The sequence below is a fragment of the Mus musculus genome, chromosome 17 (genome assembly GCF_000001635.26).
Source record: "Mus musculus strain C57BL/6J chromosome 17, GRCm38.p6 C57BL/6J".
In the NCBI taxonomy this organism is placed as follows: Eukaryota; Metazoa; Chordata; class Mammalia; order Rodentia; family Muridae; genus Mus; species Mus musculus.
The window spans coordinates 52,146,205-52,165,670 of NC_000083.6; the positions used below are offsets into that span (position 1 = coordinate 52,146,205).

Consider the following 19,466-nt stretch of genomic DNA (forward strand, 5'->3'; position numbering starts at 1 on the left):
GGTGCTCAAACCACTTTTCCTCCTTTTTATGTAGTCTTACACACAGCCCATAGAATGCTGCTGCCTACATTTGTCCTGGGTCTTCCCACCTCTAACTTAGAAACTATAAACATTATTACTATCAATGTCTCCTGGAGACAGACATCTCTTCTTCCTGGTTTTCTTTCCTCAGTGTATCCATCTGCCATCAACTTGTGGTTCTCTAGACTGAATGATCTATATACAAAGTAGCACTTGAAGAATGCTCCCTTAGAAGAAAAATGTACAGGCAACCAAGTAAGAAAGGAGCAAACTGTTGCAGAGACCAGAGGAGGGGCTTGGTCTCAGCAGATTGCATCTCACAGGGAGGTGGGTTATGAAACATGCATGCATCCTCAGGTTTGAAGGACGCTGTTTGGATAGGTGGATGCCTAATCTGTGCAAAACAAGTTATCTAGAGATCCATATGTACTTCATTTGGTTCTCAAATGTAATCATATAAATTCCAGCTTAAGAACTTCTAGTAGGAACTGGGCGTGGTGGCCCATGCCTTTAATCCCAGCACTTGGCAGAGGCAGGTGGATTTCTGAGTTCGAGGCCAGCTCCAGGATAGTCAGGGCTACACAGAGAAACCCTGTCTTGAAAAACCAAAGAACTTCCAGTAGGTTTCCATTGTTTTTGTGGTAAGAGTCTAGGGTGTGTATAAAGCTCCATGTGGTACATGTGCTTAGAACACTTGAGGCCTTAATACTTTTGAATCTTACCCTTACAATAACCCTGTGAACTGATGGAAGATAAGGAAGAAACTTTCTTTGTGCTGTGGTCCCTCAGCTATCTTCCTAGCCTTGCTTTGGGCAAGACTGTTTTTGATTTCCCGCATTAGCTATATTAGAAATAACCCTGCTTGATGGTTTGCTGTTCCTTCAAAATACCTAACAATCTTCTGAAAATATTGTTCCCATTTTCCCATAGTCTCAGTGCCCACTTCCCTCCTTCTCTGAGAGCATCTTCTTCTAAGGTAGAATTTGGGCTTCCTCTCTGGTCTCACTCAACTAGATCAGGGCAGGCTGTGTCTGCATGGCCTTGGGTTATGTCTCCTTATTCATTTGTTCCCTCCTTGAACTGGGGAATTAATTATTAATTATGGATCCCAGTGTGGGTTGCTACCCGCCTTAATGGTTTATATTCCTGAATGAAAGACAAACACACTGAACTGGCTAGTTTTGTGTCAACTTGACACAGCTGGAGTTATCACAGAGAAAGGAGCTTCAGTTGAGGAAATGCCTCCATGAGATCCAACTGTAAGGCATTTTCTCAATTAGTGATCAAGGGGGAAAGACCCCTTGTGGGTGGGACCATCTCTGGGCTGGTAGTCTTGGTTCTATAAGAAAGAAGGCTGAGCAAGCCAGGTGAAGCAAGCCAGTAAAGAACATCCCTCCATGGCCTCTGCATCAGCTCCTGCTTCCTGACCTGCTTGAGTTCCAGTCCTGACTTCCTTGGTGATGAACAGCAGTATGGAAGTGTAAGCCGAATAAACCCTTTCCTCTCTAACTTGCTTCTTGGTCATGATGTTTGTGCAGGAATAGAAACCCTGACTAAGACACACACAGTCTCTATATTTTAATATGCTTTAAGCAGCACAATAGCTGGGCACCTGCATAGCTTCTATACTGCTAGAATCTACCTCTTGCCAATAATTCTAAGTTACTACTAACTATCTTCTATGTTTCATCTTGGCGGCTCTGGACCCACTTGTGCAGCTCTCTGGGCTGTGCTTTCTTAGCTCAGAGCCCAGGGCGATCTCCTTGCTTCTCTACCCCTGCCTCTGCAACTCTCTTTTCTCCATACTCTCCTAAAACAAAGTGAATCTCCTTTTTCCTCTCCTCCTGGCCCCAAGCCCAGGAAATCCTAAAATCCTGCCTCTGTCTATCCTCCCCAGCTCTTAGCTGATGGTATCTTTATTTACCAATTAGAACCAACTGGATGCATCCCAGAAGCTACATGCAGACCCTCTCAAACAGTTTTTGGGGGAACATATTTGGCATTCATAATACAAGCAGCTACATTGACCAAGTTAATCTCTGGTAAAACAATCTGATGGAGCATGCTATGAGAATAACCCTAGTCTTTTCATGACTTGGTAAGCAGGGAGCATGTTCTTTCTTCTTGTACTAAACTGACAGCAAGAGCTTCTCTTTCAGACTAACTCACCCCGCCATGGTCATCTCTGGTGTTCTGGGTCTCTCCCAACATGTCTGCAAGTTCCACACACATGGCTTCCTTCCTCACACTTGTGTCCAGCGACACCTACCCAGATCTGGTGTTAATCTGGTTCCATCTGACATTGTTCTGGAGGCACCTCTTGGCTCCCTGCTTTGACCAAAGATTTAGAAATCAGCTTTATAATGTTCTACCTGTTATAATGAACATTTGTGTAACAAGAAGAGGGGTCAGTACACTCAGAATGACGTTCTGTGCACCTCCTGTTCTCTGTAACACTTGGATTTTCTTAGGTACTTTTAGTGTGTGTCTTTAAGTAAAAATTGTTCCCTTCCTCAGATTTAATAGGGTGCCAAACTATTAATACATAATGACATTTTATGTCATAAATATGTGCTGATTCTAAGTTTCTCTCTTTATATATTTCTATCCATCTGCTGTCACTCTGCCCTGTGAATGATCCAAATTGAGTTTATCTTCTAGAAGATAGATTTTCAAATCTATCATAGAATCTGATCATGTATAAGTAGCAGGCCCCACACCCTCTCAACCAAAGCTTAGAGCTCCAAGAAGCACAATAGCAGATTGAAGAGGTTTCTTTCCATAGTTTTTATATGAAAAGCATTCTTCAAAGTGACTCTAAATTAATCCTGTGAAATCTAGATTTTGTTGCCTTCAGGTAGATGAACAGTTTTGGAGACAAACAAAATGGATAATCATACCTGACTTACTTACGCAAAGTAGAAAATGGGTCACCACCTTTTTTATTTAAGCTGATCAACTTAATTATATGTTTCTGGGTACAGAGCATTTGCAGGGTTTTCTGTGGTTTGGGTACAACTTCCTGATAGAGAGGGGTGTGGGGGTGGACGGAAGGGGAGGAGCTGTTGACTTTTGACATCAAACTCTTCAGTCCAGCTGCACTCTATTGAGTGTGAACGATCTTACTCAATAGTACCCAAACTGGTCAAGGTTCCTGTAAAGAGAAGACCAAACTTCAGGTATGTAATGCTCCAAGTTTTCTACCAGGATCTTCAAATTGGTGACACACTGATAACAACTGTCACTGTGCAAGACTGTCTGTAGAAATCTTGGTCAAATTGTGCAATTTCAAATCTCTGAAATATAAAAGCATCTTTCACTCAAGCCTCTTGTAGAATATTGAACTGCAGAGAATATTTATTTAAGCCCAGAAGGCCCTGCCAAGGCATCAAAATGTGAGAGAATGCTCTCTGGCTCCAGGGAGCAAGGCATCACAGAACACCAACTGATAGTGAGGGACGGTGCGTGTCCAAGATAAGTGTCCCCAAACTGTGAATTTGGTTAGACGTTCTTCCATATAACTTTTAAATGTTGTCAGTTAAGAGACAGCCCCTTTATAGTTATATGTGTTTCTGGAAGGCAGTTTCCGAAAACAGTAATAAAATAGAGTAGTTTTGGTGTTTTGAGACAAGTTCTTGCTCGGGATGGCCTGGAACTGAAGGCTTCAGCTTTCCCCACTGCTAAGCCGTCAGACAAGCATCACTGTGTCTGGCACACTGATCCTAACAGTAATAGAAATAACCAGCATCCATTGAGAAATTTTTCCTATGTGCTATGCTCAGTTCTAAACACTAGGCGTTTACTCATCTGATTCTCTTATCAACGTCCTGAGATAAAGCTGATCATTGCTCCCATCTTTCTTGGAAAGATACTTGGGTGTTTCAAAGGGCAATAGCTTGTCTAAAGTTTTGTCTTCAGTGGATGGAATGCGACCCACCTCCAGTTCTCCCGTTCACCCAGCTGGACATACAATAGCACAGTGTCATGTACAGCAGGAACTGCCCCAGTTATCTGCAGTCGTTGAGCTGACACAGTGAGTTATCCGAGGTGGTCTCACGTCGGGGGACTGCGATTAGACTGACCCGTGGGACATTTTCTTGATTGCTAATTGATGTAGAAGGGCCCATTCTCACTATAGACAGTACCATCTCTAGCAGGGGCATCTGGGGCTTTATAAGAAGAAAAGCTGACCGAAGCTAGGGATCAAGCCAGGAGGCAGCATCCCTCTATGGCCTCTGCTATACTTCCTGCTTGAGCCCCAGTCTTGACTTCTCTTAATAATACATTGCGACCTGACACATTTAAGCCAAATAAGCCCTTCTCTTACTAACTTGTCCTCGGTCATGATGTTTACAACAGCAACAGAAAGAACGTAGGACAGGAGCATAGGTTGTATTGTTTGGTAGACTCTTAACAAGCTCTGAACCGTAAGTAGAAACAAGAGGGTGTGGTGGTGCTGAGTCTTCTTTAGCACCCAGGCAGTGCTGGATCTGGGCTGGAAATGGGGAGGCATGAATTTAAAAGGTATTGTGTCCGGAACAGAAAAGGATGCCTTGTAAAAATCATAACCAGTTGTTGAAACAGGGTTTGACTATATGCTTGACACTACACTGCTCTTTCTCTCTCTCTCTCTCTCTCTCTCTCTCTCTCTCTCTCTCTCTCTCTCTCTCTCTCTGCTCTACATCCTCATGTAAAATCTTATTGATTGCAGTTTTGCTTCTTTTGTTCTCATCTATTTGTAAATAAGATAGAAGCACACACAGCTACCTGGTATAAGCTCTATTTTTACTGTCACAATAAGGGACACAGACCCTGATGACTATTTATAAAGTTAGAGAATGGAGAATCCGGGCCTCGCACCCTGACATGTCTTCTGAGCATATACCTGTGATCAGAAGCTAAGAGGCTTACAGATGCCTTTGTCCTCAAGTGTGCTTTGTTCTGTGCTCCTAACAGTCACACAATGGAAGGCATGTCCTTATGGACAGAGAAAAAGGAACTCTGGAGATGCATGGACCTGTGGCATCTAGTTTTGACTCTGGACTTCACTGGCTGGGCAAGCTCTCTCAAACTGAGTCCCATCCCATTTTCTTAAATTCCAGCTGCTAATTTCACTCCATCTTCTGTTTCTTCCTTTGCTTTTGACCTTCCATGCTTATGTGTCTCTATAAAACTCATAAAAACGTGAACAGGAAATATAGAATCATCATGAAACCAAAGCAAACCTGCAGCAAGACCTCTGAGGGCCCTGTGCAATCAGAGCTGTGTGAAACCATTTTCTTGGAACTGTAAACCTAATAGCTTGCTCTGTTTGAGGCACAGCTCGAAGGCTCATGGGGCAGATATGCCCCTTGTTGGAAAACAGGAGAACTTTTGAAATTATTTCTGCAAAATTTTTTCCTTTAATATTTTCTCAGCTACCCCAGACACCCCTCTGCCTCTGTCCTATGTAGATAAATAACTAGAATATGGGAGGATTAATGGTGATAAATTAATGAGTTTTCTCTATTAGTTATTGATTTATTGTTACCGATAAATGGTAAGTTATTCTTATAGTTCTCTTCTATTACGTTCTTCATAAGTCATTTCAGAAGATTCTTTTTAACATTTAGGGATTTTCTTCCACCTAAAATGTTCGTTAAGAAGTAACATTTGTATTTGTGTGGTGAGGTAATTGTATGGCTTTAATTATGCCGCAGGACTAGTCTCTTCCTTTGGAGACATTGTACACATGATGCTTATATCAAAAATGCCTTTTAATATTGCATTGCACTGTTAACCAGTTTTTACCTCCAAATTGGATCTTTTGTCTTTCTTGGGACTGTGGAAGCCATGAAAACAGAACAGAACAGAACAAAACAAAACTGAGTACCAATTCAATAGTCAGGGGACCTAGCCAAAGAGAAAGGTAAGCATGCATATGCATCTCTACCCATGCAGTCTACAAGCTATGAATAGAGTATAGGAAATATAAGGAGTGTGCTCCTGTCTTTCCTGGTAATGGGTAGAGAGTTTCCAGGAATTCAAAATTTCCCCTCTTTTCAGGTTTTATCTAGTTGTTGCTATGGCAATTGTCAACTGTCATGGTGCCCAGGGGGCGTGCCATATAGAATGAAGGTGGTATTGCAATAGAGCTGAAAGCTACAAGTCACTCTCTAGCTACCATCATGGACCCAATAGATTTCAGTGAGTCCATTTGAAGATAAGTTTCTGGCTTTATTTCTGAACAGGCTAGAAACTATAGTTAGAACTCTGGACCCAAGGTGACCTCTAGAGCCACTAATGTATAAACTCTAGGTCCTACGGTGACCATTGGGATCTTATAAATTAGAACCTCAGTCCCACACTGAGGCAGGATTCCTGGTCTCTCAGGGAGCCCTGGGCCCAGTGGAACAGAAGCCCTGGCCCTGCCCTAATCTCCCATCCCACTGGGGACAGGCATCTGGTCCTGCAGGACTGTCTGGTCTCATCTAGAGAATTAGGCCAGTGCAGAAATTCAGCTATAGTAGATCCCCTTGGCCATACTCAGGGTAACAATGTTACAATGCCCATGCCTTCTGAGCAAACCAACAAGGCTTTTCTGCACTCTTTCTTCTCTGCATACAAACACACATTCAACCCATATGGTTGCATATGCATTTTGGGATGAAGATTATTTTCTATGTGTGTTCTTAAAATGTCTTGGTTAGGAGTGGGTGCTCTTCGCCCTTCCTCCTTCTCCCAGTCCCTTAAGCTCTAAGGACTGTGTGTCAGCCAGAGCCATATCTTGCTCAATTGATTACTGCAAAGAGAAAGTATCTCTGAATGAATCATTTGATATCTTTCATGCTCAGTCTCAAATATTAAATATATTTATCACTGCTTACCATGTTAATAAATATTTTTCTACATGTTCAGTCTCACCCATGTATGAATTCATTTAATCACCATATAACTTCAAAATCCCATCTTGTGGATGAAGAGAAGATAAAGTAATATTTATTTTTAGGGAACATACATGATAAGGGGATAGCCAGCAATCATTCCTGCATGTGATGTGACTCAGGAGCCTATATTTTATTTTATTTTGTTTTATTTTATGTGTATAAGTGTTGTGTCTGCATGTCTGTCTGTGTACCACGTGCATGCCTCATGCAGGCAGAGTTCAAAAGAGTATAGAAAAGCCTCTGAAACCGGAGTTACTAACAGTTTTCAGTCTCCACGTAGGTACTACAAATTAAACCCTGGACCTCTAGAAAACAGCCAGTGCTCTTAACCACTGAACCATGTGTGAGGATGCCTTCCACAGTACCAGAACATTGTGATGAGTTAGCAGAAAAAAAGGTGCTTACTATTGCCTCAGACTCCTAGCTATTCTCCATCTTCGACCCTCTATGCAGGGATTGCAGGAACCACCTCTGCCGGCAAGACTATTTCATGGTGTGATTCACCTTCGGATGGGTCGAAACAACATAATCTGTCACTCTTAGGTAGAGAGAAGCAATTGTGGGGTCTTCCATGTAGAAAGTTGGAATCTGGAGACCAGAAAAGGGACTATGAATGTATAGTCAAGTCACTCAGGAACTTAATGCCAGTGCAAGAAACTTATGTCAAAGAGGCCATAAGATAGTTCCTAGGAGACGAATGAATGTATCTTCATGTTTACTGCTAGAAATCAAAGCTTTATGAGAAATCTTGAATTTATGGGGAGGGCGGGAAAGGGTGTACTTGTCTGTTCTTTCCTGATCTCGTTCCTGAATTTCAGGAGATTAAGTCCCCCTGGGGCTTGGGTGATCCCCATCACTGCCTGGGGTGTTTTATTTCCTGGTTGACTTTTAATGTACCTGGGCCTTTGTATTCCTATTGTATAATCATCCCGTGACACATACTGACTTTACCTTCACTTCTCTTCCCTACGTACTCAAAACCCCCATATACAACCACTAAACTCAGACACTATTGTATATGCCAGCAAGATTTTGCTGACAGGACCCTGATATAGCTCTCTCTTGTGAGGCTATGCCAATGCCTGGCAAATACAGAAGTGGATGTTCACAGTCATCTATTGGATGGAACACAGGGCCCCTAAAGAAGGAGGTAGAGAAAGTACCCAAGGAGCTGAAGGGATCTGCAACCCTATAGGTGGAACAACAATATGAACTAACCAGTACCCCCAGAGCTGTGTCTCTAGCTGCATATGTAGCAGAGGATGGCCTAGTTGGCCATCAATAGGAGGAGAGGCCCTTGGTCTTGCGAAGATTATATGCTCCAGTAAAGGAGAATGTCAGGGCCAAGAAGCAGGAGAGGGTGGGTTGTGGAGCAGGGTGGGGGGACGGTATAGGGGACTTTTGGGATAGCATTTGAAATGTAAATGAAGAAAATATCTAATAAAAAAAAGTCTTAGTGAAACACTGTCTTACCCATCCACATTCATCTTCCTGCTTGAGCCTCCTTTTGTGATTCAATCAGATTCCCCGCAATGAAGACTTCATAGCCTACAGAGCTAAACATATTTACTGGCAGTTACTCTTGATGGAAAAATATTTCAGCTTTGGGAATTCTGTGAACAGGGACTTGGAAGTATTCTTGTTCACCTGCATGCTTTGAATCTTACAACATTTCTTCTGGTCTTTAGTTTTGTTTTGTTTCCAGTTAAATGGAGAAAGAGTAACTTGACTCACTGTTGAAGTTATTATGATGAGTTGGTATATGCAAAACCATGAGAATTCCTACCATATCTCTCAAAATGTAGAAATAATCATTGAAACAATATTAGATGAATGTTAGTTTATACTTGATAGAAACCAATCCTTTATTTATTAGCCAAAGCTGCTGGTTTTGATAGTGGGTTCTTGCTCTGGCCTCAAATAAGTTCCTTGCTTTGTTTGTTGAAATAATTCAGAAGAGACCCACAGAGCACAGTTGATTAGTGAAGTATCCTTAAGGGATCAAAGTGGAAAGACAGTCAAAGGGACCATTGTGAAGGAGAAGTGTCTCACAGTGTGGAGTAACCAGGATCAGAGAGACCATTGTGTTGACCTACAAGTTTAGGCAGGCTATGTATTTTCTAAAGTCTCTGGGACAGACATCTTCCTGAGGGATGTTTCCTGTCCACATGATTGACAGGCCGTATGGATTAACTATTACAAGAGGGGACAATGGTATGTCATTGTTCTTTATCAGAAATCCATGTTTCTACCCAAACCAGAGATAAAGCTTAAATTTCATTCAGTTGACCAAAGGTTATTTAACAGTGTATATTATAAATGATTACAAAAAATTAAAATTAAATAAATCTATAAAAAGTTAGGCGTTATTAAGAGGAAATAGCCTTACCTTAATAGGCTCCAATAAAGGCCTGTTTCCTCTACTTTCATCTTTTGTATGGTATTTTACAGGATTTGAAATATATATATGGATGTGTCCACTGAGGCAGAAACATAAGATTCCCTGGATCTGTAGGTACATATGGTCATGACCACATGCTGTGGGTACTGGGAGCTGAACTTGGGTCTTATGTTAGATCAGCAAAATTTCTTACCACTGAGCCATCCCTAATGCTCAATACTTCTAAATGCTCAAATTCTCAATACTTTTAAATTCTCAATACTTCTTCATTTTAAAATTATTTAATTGAGGGTTTTATTTATTTTAACTACAAATATTTAGAAAAGGGCTTAAGGAAAAAGATGTTAACTTACCCTGGAAAGTTGACATGTTAGAGTTTGGACTCCTTGCTAACTGAAACAATGACAAAAGTCATTTTCTTATCATGGTGTCTGTATGTATTCTATTACTATTTTTGCAATGTAGGTGTATATACATTGCATGCATATTTATATCATCTAAAATATGAAATTAAACCTATATGTTTACTTTGATTACTTTTAGTTTTCTGTTACTTTAGAAATTAAAAAGAGTACTTTATTCTTATGATTCTCATGTTAGGAGGCATATCTGGGGTGTTTTCTATTCTGTATGGAATATCTGAGATCACTCATGTTATTGTATTAAGGTGGGAAGCTTGCTAGGGCCCAGGCCTCTCATTATGATCTTTCATTGTATCAGAACTCTCTCACTCCACTGTCAAATTAGACATAGCTTAAAATAACTGGCTTCTGAGATGGAGTGTTCGAGAGAGCAAGCAGTGTGTACAGTTGTCTTAGTTAGGGTTATACTGCTGTGAACAGACACCATGACCAAGGCAAGTCTTAATAAAACAACATTTAATTGGGGCTGGCTTACAGGTTCAGAGGTTCAGTCCATTATCATCAAGGAGCAAGCATGGCAGTATCCAGGCAGGCATGGTGCAGGAGGAGCTGAGAGTTCTATGTCTTCATCCAAAGGCTGCTAGTGGAAGTCTGACTTCCAGGCAACTAGGGTGAGGATCTTATACCCACACCCACAGTGACACACCCATTCCAACCAGGTCACACCTATTCCAACAAGGCCACACCTTCAGATGGTGCCACTCCCTGGTCCAAGGATATACAAACCATCACAACAGTTTTTAAGCTCCTGCTTACATCAGAAGTACAGAGAAAGAATTGGCTGAAATAAATCACATGCTCAGACCTAGACTCATTGTTCAGGTATTGTGAATCTGCAAGTCTGTCAGTCCTGGGAGGCATCCTTGCTGAGGGCATCCAATGCCAGTCAACCGGAAATTCTGCATAGTGGGAACTTAGTGACTCTAAAGATAGTGACTGAGTACATGGCTTCCACCAGCTAGAGTTTTGGAGTAATGCTTCTCAAATTTATTTATCTTAGGATGTGCTTGGGACTAGTTATAGAAAACAATTCCTTGATGTTTAAGAAACTATATTTTGAATAACTAAGCGCAGAAAGCAGAATTTCTATTTTACCCTATTTTATATCCCATTTCAAAGCTTTTGAGCAAAGTACAGGGCAGATGTTTTGGATTAGTTTACACAAGGCAGCATAGTGTGGAGTGCAGTCGTGCAGTCGCATGATAAACAAAGTATGCCAAATTTTCTGAGGTGAGTAAAAACACCAGTCAAATAATGAGAAATGAAAATAATTTGCCTGGTTTTATTGACAAAGTTTTCAAAATATCAAACTACTGTATATGCAAAGCACCTGCCAATAAATAGGATGGCCACCAAATCAAATGGTACTTGACAGGATTTTAACCCACCCCCGGAGTCCTTGATTCCTTAAAATTTATATTAAATATTTTTGAATTGTTTTGTTTTTCCTTAGATGACACTGAATCCTATTATGGTTACATTTTATTTGAGCAATAAACCAGTATGGAACTAAAAAGTCAATAAGATGGCATTATTTCATCAAAAGACCAACTTATTTGAATGAGTTAGATAGCAGAATAGAGCTTTCTAAAACATTAGTGCTTCATTTGGGTTATTAAGAGAATCTGCTTATAAATTCACGAGTCAGAGTCCATTTTTTTTCCTAGGGAAATCTGTTCTCTTTAGGTGAATACAGAGCCTCACGAGCAAGTACATGTCAGCCACAATAGATGGAGACATTAAGGTCATCACAGCAGTGACTGATGGGCTTCTGCCTTCTCCCACTTCTAGGCAATCTTGAGCTCTTTGACCAGAGTGCCTTAGAATTTATAACATTATACTATTGGCAGATAACTCAAAAATAAATACACACGGATTTTTAATAAATTATTGATGAAGATGACATAATTGAGCTTGTGAAGATAGGGCCTATTAAGATCATATGACAGACTTAATTCATGTGCAAGTATGGGGGGTCTTGGGGATACTGTATGCCTATTCCTGGTATGACAGATAATTTTCTATTGCTTACAGAATAAAAGGGGAGGGGTTTCTAAAGTGGGGGTAAGAATCCAAGTGAGGAGAACACATTGTCTGTGCATCCCTGGATTCTTACATTTTCAAAACACTATCATTTTATCCACAATGTTACCAGTTTCTCAAAATAACCAAGGAATATCCAAAATGTTACACACAGTAAAGCACCAGGGACAGAAATACGCATGTCTTTACCTAAAGGCTCATTTTCTTTCCTAACCCCTTCATTTTTCAAGGAGAAAAGCCAAGCCCAGAAAAATGTCTCTGGACAAAAATCACTCAGCTGCTAACTGGTAGAGTCTCCCTGAGTGTTAGCACCTCTTGGGTGGCTCTGCAAAGCAATCATCCTCATGTCTTGCTGATAATGTGACCATCCTGAGACAGAATGGAATTGGAGCTGCAGATATGCAGGACTTTTACTCTAATAGGAAGTGTTCTTTCCCCCATTGTTTCCCCAATCAATACCTTATCTCTCCCAGGCAAGAATAGAGTTTGGAGATGGACTTGCTTACCCGTCTAAAGGATGTGGAATTGGAGAATAAGTGAGCTAATCTTGGAAGAATTTTGCAGAAAAACAGGACATTTCTCCATGGATCCAGAGGAAGTGGTAACTGAGGTATGAGACACTTGTGTCTTCTCATCTTTTGTTTCTCTTTCCTGACGTAGGGCATTCCTTTTGTTGATTAGAAAATGATTCATAATAGCAATATACTTTGTAGACAGTGAACTTGTTAAGTCAGACAATTAAGGAAGATTCTCAGGGCTTCAGAAGAAACAGACAAGCTGCAGGGAAGGAAAACCCACACTCAGCACAGCAAAAGCAGGATGGGAAAAGTTGGACTCAACAAAACAAATTAAAGGTTATGACTGAAGTACGAGGGCCCACATAGGTGTGGGTGTCTCTAATACGAATTGTGTTGAATATACAGGGATGAGGGAAAGTCTTATCTAATATTAGTAAGCTCCAGGTATGGAGGAAATGAGGCCCTGGTGTTGGTGTGAGTTACATTTTGGAAAAGAGTTGTGAAATTTCCTGTGGCTGAACTGTGTGATTGACAGGGCAAGGTCTTCCCAATGCAAGAGGTTATGCTCATTCTGCAAGCGTGGATACTATGTATCATTTTTATAGATAATGCTTTGGACCTAGGTGCCTATTAGGAATCAAGAGTGTGCTAGTGTGAGCTTGCCTTCTGCCTGGTGGCCAAAGAAAAATGGGACACACAGATTTCCATAGAAGTTCTTCTCATATAATTTATATTGTGGGCTGGCTTCATTAATTTCTGTGGATTCCCTAAATTCCTTGCTCATGGTTATAGCCATGTGTGACAAAAAATTGAGCTGATACTGTTACTTAACTACCCTTGAGAGTGTAATGGCCTAAGCATTGAGCTTTCTCTTTCAAAATGTTCAACATCATTCATGAGATGTCCAGCCCTGCCCAGTATGGACACTCAAGATGGACAGATACTTCATTTACAGGATCTGTTCATGACTGAGAGGCCAAAGCAAGTTCAATCCCTTTCTCTAGTGCTTTTCGTTTCTACTACATGGAAGAACATGTCTTTACGCATGTTTGTTAGCGCTTTGAGAAATTCTGTTTACAAACTGCTTTGCAGAGACAAAATACTAAAGGTGAATTGCTTGTTTATGCAGCAAGACTTCATAGGCTCTTAAGAGACATTTTCCCCCATGGGAAAGAAAACAAGGACAAACCAGCTAAATGGTCTACACCCACTGCTCATGGGGATCGTCAGGAAGATTCCTACAGAGGACTCTCATTAGTCCCATGTTAGGGAAATGGCAAGAATATGGGGTCCTACTGGTAGGTGCTCTGTATTAGTATATTATGTTTGTCTGATACATAGGAACTCTGGAAAGAGAAAGACAATGAACAAACTGGGCAAGCCAAATCCATTTCCTTAGAAGTGAAGAGCAATCTTTCTAAAGCACAAGTATTATTCTGCATTCTCTTGCTTAGACTTCCCCAATGTAGCTGATACATACTGCATTCCTCCAAACACAAAATACCCTAGATTTATTGACATGAAAGTTCAAGTCTCTCTCCTTTGTTACTCTGATCTATTTTTCTAGTCTCTTCTTACCTCTCTGCAGTCTCTTTTCTTTAGCCAAAGAGCAATGTCTCTGTGAACTCTATCTACTTTCATACCCTATATTTGTCTGTTCATATCTGCCAAACACCGTAGTCATATGAGAGCCTTACTTTAGCACTCTTCCTGGGCAAACTTTACTCATTAGAAACATTTGCTCTCATCTGTACATCCTTGCTCCTATTTCATAAGCCTTAGTGATGGTTTCTGTTAATCCTAGGGTTTGAGCTCTATAGGGATCTGGCTTCTTCATGGGTATTCCTAGTGGATGGCCTCAAGTCTACAATAGAGACTGCTTGGTAAGTATAAGCTATATGTGGGTGGTTATAGTCATACTGTAGGTAGCACTTCTTGCCTGTGATGGTATTTCAAATGTCTCACTCTTTTATAGCATGTGTGAAATGAAGCTCAGACATTGTTTTCTGTATTGAGATCCACAGAGAATCTCTTAAATGTCATAACTATGATACTATTTTTTTTAATTTTACTGTGTCGATGTCTTTATAAAAAAGAGGTTCATGATACCCTGACCATCTAAAACACACTACTGAATATGGAACAAACTTACATGAATTCTTATAGGATAGTCAGGACTGGAAGGGAGTTTTTCTGTGTTAAAGATAACAAAGTGACATGAGTAGGATCTTTGCCTGACCTGAGTCTCAACTTTCCACCAAGTGTGTGACCTGCAGCAGGTAGCACATATCTAGGCTTCTCTAATTTGATTCATGTGAAAGACAAAGTTGGTGACTATCCTTACCACTGGGACTGAGAGACAAGGGCTGAATCCATTCATATTTAACATTGAAGTGACAACCTGTCCTAATGTCCCAGACAAAGCAGTACAAAGCAATGTCAGTACTCCTTTGAGGAGAAGCACACTACACTTCAAGTCTGTGCTCCCCATTCCCTGGTAGTGTGCTCCTCGGTGAGTTGTTCCTAAGCTAGAGGCCCACTGTTTTGTAAGCCGAAGCTAATTATGCTACCTGCTACTCTCTCCCTACAAGAGATGAGACACTCCACTAGAGATGTTTCATGTAGTATATTGTGAGCAAATTCTCTCTTATTTCTCAAGATTTGTTCTTAGTAGGGGCTAAGTGCTTGGTTAATGATGAAGATGTCTTTGCCTTTAGTTCTTTAGTTCCACTCACAAGTCTAAAAATATAACTTGGTTACTTTTCTCTCTTCAATCTTAACTGGTATGAATTAAGAATTTTTTAAAAAATATCTTTTATGAATTGACTATGGGGTTTAGCAGTACCAAGGGGTTTGAGAGTAGGTGCTAGGTGGGTGAATATGGTCAAAACATTTTATTATGTATTTGTAAAATAGTTAAAAGGTAAGTAAAATACATTCTAAAAAAGTATCTTAGATGTTCTTCTCACCAAGTTTTAGAATAGAAAGATATTATAAACTTTAATTATTTTTATTTACTGGTTGTAAGCTATAGGGTATTTTGCCTGTTCAGCTCCCTTGAGAAACATCTGGCTCTGTCTGGAGACTGTTAAAACTGATAGAACATACTGGTGTCTGACAAGCAGAAACCAGGAATGCTGTTAAGTAAACCCTATCACAAGAAGCATCCATCCCCCCAAGCCGACTGTGATGGGGTTAAGAAACTATTTTAGACTGGAGGAAGATAGAGCCCAAGAGGCTCAGTGACTATGGCTGGAGAATCTTGTGGTCTCACATGTTATAAAGATGATGCTGTGGAGACCGATATCATTTCATGGCACCCAGTTCCATAAAATATTAATAAATGCACATCCTGCTACCATTTGTATGCTCATTACAAACTCCTCTATTGGAATGTTAGTGTATGTGATTTCTGTTTTTCCCCCACACATCACTTTTCAGCCCTTCCTTACCTGCACTCCAAAACACAAATATATACATATATATATATATATATATATATATATATATATGTACACATGCATGCATGCATACACACATATACAAATTTTATCACTGTAAACATAAAACGGAGGGTTTCCACTGCATACGCAAAGGTAAGGACTTTCTTCTGGACACCTATTTCAAACCAGATCATTTCACTACAATTGTTTAAGAGATGTCTGTACAAAGATGCTTCCCTGTGTAGGTCCTGTTGATCTACAACTGGACCTGGATTGAAGTGTTCGCATGTAAGAATTGTGTCTTCATTCCAAGAGGGTTTTAGGGCCAATTGCAGAAATTGTTTATAGAAGGAAGAATGAGACTAGCAGAGGGTGTCTTGGTGAGCAAGCCACACAAATTCACAGGAAACAGTCTTCATCAGTTCTAGTATCTGTGGTTTTCTCGAATTCTTCTCAGATCTTATTCTGGGAAAAAAAAGTTACCAAGTCAATAGTATTAATGGACTTGACTTTTCTCTTTTTTAAAAAACAAAACAAAACAACCCCAGAAAAACCTGAGAGGACCCATTGTCATCACAGGCTGGAAATGGAGAGGAGAGTAGTGCTGAGAAGGAATCTGGTGGGACAGAGGAGGGGTGACAGATGGGCAGCGAAGTGGAAGGAGATGCAGAGGTTTCTGAGACTAAAAAAGCAACTGAAAATAGTGATCTCCTTTAAATATCATTAGTGAAACCACACAGTGATGTCACTTCTGATCACGCTGTGATGTGAGTTGCTGATGTGGAGATAACCAGCTTCCTTTTGCGCATTCACAGGCTGTCTGCAGTGGAAAAGACCTTCAAGTTGACTGTGAGTGGGTGCGACTCATCAAGAAAAATAACCTCACCACCACAACAACACATGATGGGAGAGACCGAAACTTCTTTGGGAGAACATAAGGGGAAAAAAAAAAGAAAAAGTGAAGTCTAAATATTATTAAACACATGAAAGCAGAGTCATTTACTTATTAGGAAGGCGCTCATTCACACACAGGTAGACTTGTGGTCCCTTAGAAGTACGTAAACACAACCCGTCAGTCCACCACAGTCAACATCAGAATTTCTTGGGAAATGCCTCATGAAAGAGTTTTTAAAGAATAATATGACTGTGGATCTGTCAAATAATTTCCCAAAAGCCATGAAAGATGAGTTGCTCTGCTCTGTTATGCATTTCCTTCCCTTGCACGGGCACTCACAGCTTGCCAAATTTAGTCTGAGATCTGAACAGAGAGAAAACATGAACTCTTTCAACTGAAGTTCGGCTTCCTGTTTCTACATGGCCTCTCATACTCTGGGCCATTCTGCAGATCTACCCAGGTGTGTTTCCTGGACACTTGATAAAAATCATTCTCACATCAAAGTTGACCAAAAATGATTGATGATAAGTAGTTAAGGGTTTATAAATGCCAGACTATGGGAGATGATTGTAAAATAAATAGATATAAATAAATAAATAAACAAATAAATGTAAGCCCTCCAGTCTACTTCTATGTTCATTTATTCTTCTGTTTATAGCAGTCTGAGGCTACTCGAGGCTTAAAACAAAATATTGACATACAGATGTCATGTTGGGACATACATGTCCAGGTGACCTATTGTGAGTTGTGGATTACTTCATCCCCTTTCTGTATCTCAGCATCATTTTATCCGAACTGGAGTAGAAGACCTGCTCAAGACCGAAAGTGTCTTCAGACTCTCTTCAGGATTGCTGGGTTGACTGGAGCAGCATCTTATATACCTCAGCCACCCATCTCATAGGCCTCCATATGCATTTGTTAAAGACCACATACTCTGGACCAGCAAGATGGCTCAGTGGGTAACAGAACTTGCTAACAAAGCTGACAGCATGATCTTGATCCCTTCTCCCACCATGTGGTCCACTCTGGTTGTCCACAGTCCTCCATTGTGCATACTGTGGTATGCCTCCACACACAGTAAATAAATGAATAGAGTAAAATGTTTTAAAGAATTAATTTATTCTGTGTCCAACCTTGGAGTTTTTAAAACCTACAAAAATGGAACACAAAAAGCTATGTATTAACCGGTTTTGTTCCAGTCACTCTTCCCTATCTGGGGCCAAGTGTAAAATATTAAAAGGAAAAACAGACTAGTGATTACTGTACAGATTAAATAACAGAGAAGAGTGAGTACAATGGCATAGGCACACATTTGAGATGACAGAAGTTTTTTTGGAGGAAGAAAAGAATTATACTACAAAGATGGTCTTGTCCATACTTGCTGTTTCTACATTTTATTCTTTATGTACTTGGCTAGTTTCTCCCTATTCCAACATTTCTTTTTCTGTTTCCATTTAGTGTGGTCTTAAACCTCTGCCAGAGAAAGTGGCAAGGCATAGACTTCAAATATGCTCTTCAAAGTTACTTAGCATCCCGGGAGCATGGAGGAGTAAGTGCCTGCTGTGCAAGTGTGAAGGCAGGAGTTCGAGTCCCCGGCACCCGTGTAAAAGTCAGGTGTAAAGGCAGTCCTCTGAAATTCCAGTTGCAACAGGGGCCAAGACAGGTGCATCCTTGGGTTTATTGGCCAGCCAGTCTAAAATGGCAAGCAAGCCACAGATTCACCGAGGGACTCTATCAAGAAATAAGATGAATAGAAATAGAAGATGCCAGAGGAGGATCCCATTAATGTGGGTGTGTATACCACCCCTGTATATACCCCTGTCACATAATGTATACCCTGCAAACACCACACACACACACACACACACACACACACACACACACACACACACACAAATAAAAGGTAAGAAAGAGAGAACTTTCAAAACATAACATTTTAAAATGTGATCCATCTTGACCTATTAATGCATCCAGGCACTGCCTAGTTTGTGTTTTCTATTTTGTTATGTTAGAAAATTAAAATTGGGGTTTGGGGGTGGGGGGAAACAGAGAATTATTTTTGAGATCTCAACTCACACTCTTCATCTTGGTCGTTTTTTATGTGTTATTATTTATCTTTTTTTTTTTAAGGAGAAGATTATGCTGGCTAATTTTATTTGTTATTATTTACTTTTTTTGGAGAGGCATACACAGATCATAGGACTCACTTAAACACAAAGGAGAAATATCTATGGTCTCTTCACTGTCCTTCCTTGATTGAAGGACATGAATTACTATTTTCCATGCCACCATAAGAAAGTGCAGGGTATTTTTATTAGCATTTCAATGGATTGAATATTCTTCAAATTGCTTCTAATGAAAAATAAATAAAACTTTCACTGTCCGCAAATTCCAGTCACAATGCAATCTTGAATATGCTCTCAACTTAATTTTTAACACGAGAGAGAAATAATGGTTTGGAGGCTATTATGTAGACTAGGCATCAGTTTCCTTGACTTCTGGGCCCACATTTAATTTCCAGCCTGTTAGGATTAAAACCTGAAATTATGTTGTTATTTTAGTTTAGAATTCTTAGTATTCTCATAATCATCATTAGCAAGAATCTTGCTTTGTTCAGAGTTACTGTTACAATCAGCAGTAATGATAGCCATTATTATTAACAATGCAGGACGGACAACACAGTTGGGACTGCATCTGTGGCAGTGTGAACATCATCGTAGAGTATATGCCTTTCGATGTCTAAAACTGTGTGCACAGCTAGTGGGCTCAACACCATTCAGATCATCTCATAGCCTTG

The 19,466-nt window shown here is 40.3% G+C and overlaps 1 long non-coding RNA gene across 1 annotated transcript; it reads left to right on the forward strand.

Moving 5' to 3' along the window:
* The first annotated feature begins 3,084 nt into the window (after positions 1-3,084).
* On the forward strand, positions 3,085-17,282 carry Gm19585 (predicted gene, 19585). The gene is made up of 4 exons (NR_155494.1): positions 3,085-3,200; positions 12,287-12,423; positions 14,136-14,214; positions 16,590-17,282. It is a non-coding gene; the product is annotated as a predicted gene, 19585 (long non-coding RNA).
* The last annotated feature ends 2,184 nt before the right edge of the window (positions 17,283-19,466 follow it).